The following is an 8,474-nucleotide window of genomic DNA, read 5'->3' on the forward strand; positions in this document are numbered from 1 at the left end:
TTCCCTGTGCAGATGAGCTTCTCCTTAGTGATATACAATTCCATTATTCAAAAGGAGCAAAACCGTCAATGGCAGTCAAGTGCCTGAATGGTTAAGCAGTATTTCAGGTATTCTAGGGTAAACCCAGAGGATTAGGACCAAGACCTTGAAGCTGACTATGTGTTCAACAGGAAGCTAGCAGAATGAGCAGTATATAGATGTGCTCTTGGTAAACATCGCAGTCTAGTGCTTTTCTTGATGCTTTCAACCCAAGATATACTGCAATGCTACAATCAAGTCTGGAAATAACAAAAGTGCACATGACCAAGTCCAGCCCTTAGATGCCTGGCTAACCATAGAAGGTCAAACGGGTTTTTGTGACTGATGCTATAGGAAAGTCTGACAAAATATCCTGAAAGACCCTATACATTAAATACCCTGAAGTCTCCAATAGTCCCAAATTGTCAGTGTGACAGAAAGCACCTTACAGTGCTTCCTTCTGCCTAGGAGCATAAAACAGGACAGAGTAGCTTCAGACAGTTCCAAACCCAGATGCTGGGATACCTGGGTGACAGAGAGATTTCACCAAGTATAAACAGTTGAGTATTGGCTACATCTTACTGACAACTGTAGCTTCAAGAAGTCTCAATCGCTCCCAAGGGTTATGATATTCAATAGGACCAGGAAAGAGTAGTGACTATTATAGAACTATATAGGTGAAAGCTCTGGTGGTAGACATCATACATCATGCCTTTTGGCTACAGCCCCTGTGGAAGGATCCAGAGCATTCCCTTGACATCAGCCATCTTGCTCAGGTGCAACAGCAGTATCCTACAGTATGGTTGAGCATGCTGAATTCAATGGCCTAAGAATATGTATGTACAGTATCAATGTATTGCCCTTTTCTCTAAACTGAAATAAGCATGTCCCGTAAGCCTATATAGAACAAGCCAAAATTTGTTCAACACCTGACTCAGAAAGGCTACTCAAGATCCAGGTGCATAACTTTATCCCAATTAGCTGCCAAGTGTACTTACGATTCTTTAAAAGAGAAGTGATTAATATAGTTGCTACACAAAAGCACACATTTTCACAGGAACAGGAGGTATCCTAATCAGTAACCATAGTAACTTCTCAGTAGCTTGTGTTAATATTTCTGTCCTCTACTGATAACTTTAAAAAGAGTGGTAAGTTATTTGTTTGGGGTTTTGTGGAGACAGTTTGAGTTTAAGGTAATCAGATGTTGAATTTATAAACACCGTAAGTTCTTACATTTTCTAATATACACCACTTGAGTTATGAGAGCAAAACTATGACAAACTAGAAGCCACTTTCCATATGTATAATATACCAAACTAATTGCTTATGAAGACAAAAAAATAATACAAAAGGGACCTGAAGACATAAATACATGCAGGAAATAGTTTGGGATTTCTTTTAAAAAAAAGTAATGAAAGTTGGAGGAAAGAAAAAAATCACAACTATTCAGTGGTGAAGGCGACACCTGAAAAGCAGTCACACCAAAAGTGATAGAGGAGCAGTAGTGAATATCAAATCAGATAAGCTTGCAGTGATATACAGCAAATGAACAAAAACACTATACACATACCACACAATGATACTTTGGGCAGAACAAAAAGGTATATTATGGACTAGATCAGGGGTTCTCAAACTGTGGGTCGGGACCCCAAAGTGGGTCAGGAGCCCATTTTAATGGGATCACCAGGGTTGACTTAAGACCTGCTGGGGCCCAGGGCCAAAACCGAAGCCTAAGCTCCACTGCCAGTGGCCAAAGCCCAAGCCCTGTGTGGCAGGGCTCAGGTTACAAGGCCCCTGTCTGGGGCTGAAGCCCATTGGTTTCAGCTTTGGCTCCCTGCCAGGGGCGGCGGGGCTCAGGCTTTGGCCCAACACCCCTCCCATCCACCCACCCAGGGCAGCAGGGCTCAGGCTTTGGCCCACGCCCCTCCCCCACTCCTCTCCCACCCAGGGCAGCAGGGCTCAGGCAGGCTTAGGCTTCTCCCCCTTCCCAGGATCGTGTAGTAATTTTTGTAGTCAGAAGGGGGTTGCAGTGCAATGAAGTTTGAGAACCCCTGGACTAGATAGAAGGGGACCATCCCCTTCTATAGGACACATTGGAGACCATTTCTAGTGCAAAATACATTTCTATGTACCTCAATACCAGAAAGATATCAATAGATTAGAGAGAATTCAAAGAGCAGCAATAAAAATCATTAAGAAGCCTGAAGAAAATGGTTAAGAAATTAAAGAAAGTTTAGGACTAGATACATATAACTCTGCTAATCATCTAAGGGAATGAGATTATGATTAACCATCTACAATTCAAAGAGAGTGTAAACACACCAAGAAAGGAATTATTTAAGGTTGAACCAGAAGGATATCACAAGGAATAACTGGATGAAATGGAGAGGACTGAACTTCAGTTTTAAAGGTCAAGGCTACAAAGTTAGGGATATATAATACCCTCAATACACTAAATGTTAATAGAAGTTTGACAATAATTGAAAGTAGATTATATACCCGCAGCAGAATAGAAAAAAACCCACCAACTAATTTCTCTACCCACTCCCCCCAAGCCTTTTGGGCACGGATTTCAGTCACAGAACAAGTGCAGACAAAGAGTTAGGGAAAGCAGTGCAACCGTGCGAGACATACCTAGTAGTACACGTTTATAAACCCTGGGAAAAAGAGGTGCAGCCGCTTCTGCCACAACCATTCCTGGTGAGTATCTGCCACTACATAAATACATTTGCTGCACACTTGTGTAAAAAAAGATCAGTGAGAAGTCATTCTTTCAGAGTTAACAACCCACTGAGACAAAAGGGGATGCTCACACCACTCAAACCTAGCATTTCAGGCTTTTCAGAGACTGGAAAGAGAGCACTGCATCAAGGTTACATTTGGAAGGTTATTTTCACAATTGTAAGGACTAGAAAAAATGCAATATTTTAAAATGAAATCCTAAGTCAATCATACACACTGGTTCGACTAGGAGCTTAGTACCACAATTTAGATTGTTCAGGAAGCAAAATTCATCCACATGCTCCCAAACAGCCAGGTGTTCTGAATTGAAGCCATCCTAGTAATCAATATTTATATTATAGTACTGTCCTAAGGCCCTAACACCCCCCCCCCCCGCCCTCAATGGAGTGCTGGTTGCTGTATAAAAACCACAGGCATACAAACTCAATCCTTACCCTTACAACAGAAGCAGCAGTCCCCCTGTGTTTACATGGCAGTAGAGCTGGTTGAAAAAACAATTTATGAAAATTCTCTCAAAATAATTTTGGATTGGTTAAATAAGTCAAGACACTCTATTCTGGCCACCTCCATATAGCACCTTTTCTTCAGAAAGATCACATAACACTCTACAAAACAGACTAATCACATCACCTCTGAAATTCAGCCATCCCTACAGTAGAAGCCAACATACCTGCAAACAAGTTTAGTAACAACAAGGGAAGGGGAACTGTCACTGAAGGACACAAGTAGAAATTCTACCCTAAAAGTGGCAATTCTTCAACAAAAAAACTTCAAAAACAGACTAACATGAAACTTCAGAACTGGAATTAATTTGCAAACTGGACACCATCACATTAGGTCTGAATAAAGACTGGGAGTGGTTGGGTCATTACAAAACCTAAACCTAATTTTCCCCCTAGTGTTACTCACACCTTCTTGTCAACTGTTTGAAATGGGCCTCTCTCATTACCACTACAAAATTTATTATTTTTCCTCCGTTGGTATCCTGCTCTTAATGGAATTGTCTTGTTAGACTGACCTCACACTGGGTAAGGCAACTCCCATCTTTTCATGTATTTATACCTGCTCCTGTATTTTCCACTCTATGCACCTGATGAAGTGGGTTCTAGCCCACAAAAGCTTATGCCCATATAAATTTGTTCGTCCCTAAGGTGCCACAAGGACTCCTCGTTGTTTTTACCCTTATAAAGTTGCCCTTGGGCTTTCATGCTATTAGTGTTGGGGGTTATGGGGGGGGGGGAGAGAAGAAACAACTCAAAAAAGGGAGAAACCACCAATTAAATACAACAGACAGTGTGGAACTCAATTTTGATTCCTTCAACCCCCTGTATCTGACAGGCTGAGTCCAAGCCCCATATATTCCCCCCCCCCGTGCCCCACAAATTACAGGAAGTCCTAGAGATTGAGACACACAGCCAGGTGCTCCTTCCTGGACGCTCACCTGACTCATCCACACAAACACCCAAGGACTGGGGTGGGGGCAACAGCAGCTTCCTTGGGTGAGACTCACTTCCTATGTTTGTGTATGGGAGGGGTGCGCCCCACCGGCCCCGTACTCCCCTATGGGGGGGGCACCCCCTCGCCTCCCTTTACTCTTCCCGAGGTCCCCTTGCGGTGGGGCCCCACTCCTCTCTCCAGGGCCCCGCTGCGGCCAGGGCGCCCCCCTCACGCTGGGGCCGCTAGTCCCTTTACGCCCGGGGCTGGGGAGGGGGGAGAGCAGCTTGCCCCCCATCACCATGCTGGGGAGCCGCCCCTCCTGGGGAGCCGCCCAGCGGGCCCCCGTAGCCTGGCACCCGCTCTTACCTGGCTCCGGGGCCCGCTGAAGCCCCCACCCCGCCTGGCCGCCGCCGCTGGCCCCACTCGCTCGCTCTTTACGAAACTTTTTTTTTTTTTTTCTGTTTCGTTGCCCTGAGAGTGACGCGGGCGGGCGCTGATTGGCGGAGCCGGGAGGGCGGGCGGGAGGGTAGCACCGGCTCCCGCAACTAATTATTACAGGGGACGGCGGCGACGTGAACCACAGAGCTGGACAGAGAGGGATTTAAAGGGACAGCGCCCCGGTGCGCCGCAGCCGCCTGAGCCAGCCGGGGTAGCACAAGAGGGGGGATGGGGTGCAGCGCAGAGGGGGGTGGGCAGTAGGTGAGCTAAGGGCGGGAGCGTGGCAGAGGCTATGGGGAGTGGGGAGGCGAGCGGCAAGTGTGGGCTAGGAGATTGGGAAGGAGAGCGGGGATGTGGAAAGGGTGGCGGGGGTAGGGCTGATGGGTAGGAAGGAGAAAGGGGAGATGGAGGGAGGAGGGATAAGGAGGAAGAAGAAGGCAAGGGGCAAAGTGCCAAATAGGAAGCAGTTTTGTGGCAACTGTAACATGAATCATAACACGAGACAAGAATGTATTGTTAGGTCAGGGCAATGCCCCCCTTCTTCCACCCCCCACCCCCCATCCCCATGCATTAAATGTTCAGTAACTCCCCAGCCAGGGCACCAGTGCTCCCTCCTCTATATATTGCTCTGCAGAGCTCTGCCTCCAACAGTGACGATCTAAATGGGGAGAGCTAAAAACAAGCGATTCTATTTTAAAATGTGTCAGGGTCCTTACATATTGCAGAATCATACTCTTTAAAAGCTACCTTCAGAAGCTGCCTTGGTCCGGAATAAGGGATGGAACCACCTTCCAAATAAATTAGACTTGGCAGGTCTGTTTCTGTGGTTTGTGTCATTGTTTGTTACAAGTTTCCTGACGTATTATTTACCTCGGACCAGAGCTCCAAGACCTTTGTGTGGCTTCTTTCCATTCCAGGAATATTTCACGACTAAATCACTGTCGCAGGCTACCTTATATTCAAACAACTTTGCAGCTGAGTGCTCTGTGGAGAGGGAGGAGAATTCCTGTGGCATCCCCTTTGAAGTGAGCCTAATTAAAAGATTTTGCTCACTGAAACCAGCATGATCTGTTAGTATTTTTTCCTTTATTTATTTATTTTATTTGACTGATGCTACAAAGATTTTACAGTTTCATCTTTTCAGCTCTCCACTCTACCCACTCCTGTATAGGAAGATGTTTGGAGTTTATGGAGAAAACAAGAATGATTCTGGCTTACTAAACTGAGATAAATTTTACCGTGTAGCCTTTTTTTATTGTTCTGTGGACACTAGAAGTATATAGTCATGTCAGTCAGTTAATCAAATACATCCATGGTCATTTGCTTTTAGTTTAGTTTAGCTACTTTATTTCCCCTATAAAAAGTCAACTCCAGATTTTGAATATCTTGTAGTTCTGTGCAATATGTCACACCAGTTTTATTTTCCCATGGAGAGCTGAGACAATATACCACATCTTATTTTTATATAGTGATTTTTATATAGCGTCTTCAGTTCACAGTATCACATAACCACACAGTCAGCTGTAAATTAAAGCATAAAGGAAGGTTTTTAAATGAGATTTAAAGAGCATGAATGACTCAATGGCTTGAAGGCAGATAGGAGAGGTGAGAATTCCAGATAGATGAAACAGCACAAGCAAAAAAGCAACCTCAGCTATGGAGAATTGAGGGGAAGAGGTCAAGATTGGAGGTACACACAGGATAATAGCTGGATGATGGGTCAGAGAAGTTAGGTAAAGTGAGCCCATGGGGAGTTTTTTTTAGGGAAAAAGAACAGTTTTGAAGTAGATTCAGAAACGGAGGGGAAGCCAGGGAAGGTGATCATGGATAGGACATGTTTCCAGTTCTTGGAGGGAAAGTTTAGCCAGATTGCTGCATTTTAGAATCTCTGAGTTTAGATCATAGGAATTTGGGAACACCATGAAGAGAGGATTGCAACAGGACATAGATCAAGATTTCACAAGAGATAAAATCAAGATATGGATGATCCAGTAATAGACTTATAGACAGAGAAGATTCAAAAAGTGAAAAAGGTTCAGCATGAAGATCATTTATGAATGATAATTTCTAGGTTTCTGGCCATGGTATCTGAAACCATGTCTATACTAGAAAGTTTTATTGGTAAAATGTCTGCTGGCAAGCGTCTGCCAAAAATAGCTGTAGAGCACATTCACATTTGTTGACTTTTGCTAGTGCAGTGCTACCTCACAGTGCCAGGTTGTACTGGCAAAAGATATGTGGTATTGTGGGTTGCCATCACCGTGTCCCCTGAACAACTATCTGGCACACTACTTTGTGGGAAAATTTTGTAGTGTATTGTGGGATACTGGCACACTTCTTAGGGAACTGTGGGAGTTTGGGTCAAGTTCCCACCATTTCTTCTGTTCCATCCTATAACCTTCTCTTTTTCAAACCGTTTTTAAAATTCCCATGTTTCTCTCTGGTCCATCCCATAGTCTACCCTCCTTCGTGTAGGTTTTCAATCTTTTCACCATCTCGCCATCAGAAATATGGATGCTGAACAGATTAGTGGAGCTCTTGTGTCTATTTCAGAGGCAGGATGACTGATTCTTTTGTATTTGCAGAACCACCACAGTGGCTGGCCATGCAGCAGGGAAAATGAGAATACTGAGGAGGAGTAGGTGATGCAGGCAGCAGTGAATGAAACTGGACAGCTGCTGTAAGTATTCACTGAAACCTGGAATGATGCAGAACTTTCGGGTATGGAAGGCCACATTCCTGAAGTTGTGTACCAAGTTTTCCCCCAACCATTCAGTGCATACACACCAAAATGAGAACTGCTTTGACAGAAGAGAAATGTGTCAGTTAAGGACTGATAGTGGAGCCAGAAACATGAGACAAAGACTCATGGACTTTCCTCCTTGAAGTATTCAGATTCAGGACATTATCATGTAGCTAGGAGCTGACAGAGCCAAGAAAGGCAGCAAAATGGAAAATAGAGAGAGAATAGGAGAAGCGCAGTTGTGTGTCATCTTCATAGATAGTATCTGCATTTGAAGCTAGCAGTGAATTGTCCCCAAGGGAGAAGTTATATGGAGAAGAGGCCCAAGGAGAGCATCTTACAGTAACGGAGGAGATAGAGGGTAGGTGTAAAATCTTGGTTCACTACAAATGGGAAAGCTTTGATAAAAGAAAGAAGATTCAAAGCAAGAGAGGAAACCCCAATTTTCTCACTGGAGGAACTAAAGAAGGATAGCACCATCCATAGTATAAAAAACTGCCCTGAAGTCAAGTAGGATGAGAAAAGAGATGGATCTGTGATCAGAGGAAAGAATAAATTGCTAAACACTGAGAGAAGGGCCCTCTATTCTCAATACTGAGAAAGGGTCAGAAATCAGCATCAGCGAATGCAAAAGGTCAACGGCTGAACTGAAACAGCTGGTGGAAAGAGAAATTTAGTTTCTCTAAAACATTGCTGAGGAGGAGCAAGAGACTGAAGATGAGATGGTAAATATCAAGTGAGTAGTTTGTATTTTTGTTTTATTATTTTTCCCAAGAGTGAGGTAAAGTAGCAAGTTTGATTTTCAAAAGGAAGAGTGTAGCATGCTCCTTCACAAGCTCTGTGGAGAAAGCAAAAGCAGGAGAAGTGTTGAGGACATGGTAAGGATTTAGTCACAGTCTGGATTTTAGAACAAGCAGTAAAGGAACTAATACCATTAGTGAATTAGGACTAGGAGTCATGATCCTGTGAGACACTAAGCACCTGCTGCTGGGTGATGAGTGCCCCGTCTCTCATTAATTTAAATGGAACTAAAAAGTCCAACGCTAGTTTAGAACCTAGCAGGATCTGGCCCTAACGGGCCAACTGTTCCTTGTTT

At 44.1% G+C, this 8,474-nt stretch overlaps 1 protein-coding gene across 3 annotated transcripts in view; it reads right to left on the reverse strand.

Moving 5' to 3' along the window:
* Nucleotides 1–4,646, reverse strand: part of ZFAND6 (zinc finger AN1-type containing 6) — a 48,860-nt gene extending 44,214 nt beyond the window's left edge. For all 3 annotated transcript variants that reach the window (XM_073304119.1, XM_073304116.1, XM_073304118.1), the window contains exon 1: nucleotides 4,564–4,646. The gene's annotated coding sequence lies outside the window, so the exon portion shown is untranslated. The remainder of the gene's footprint in view (nucleotides 1–4,563) is intronic.
* Between the last annotated feature and the right edge of the window lie 3,828 nt (nucleotides 4,647–8,474).

This window comes from Lepidochelys kempii, chromosome 10 (genome assembly GCF_965140265.1).
Source record: "Lepidochelys kempii isolate rLepKem1 chromosome 10, rLepKem1.hap2, whole genome shotgun sequence".
Lineage (NCBI taxonomy): Eukaryota > Metazoa > Chordata > Testudines > Cheloniidae > Lepidochelys > Lepidochelys kempii.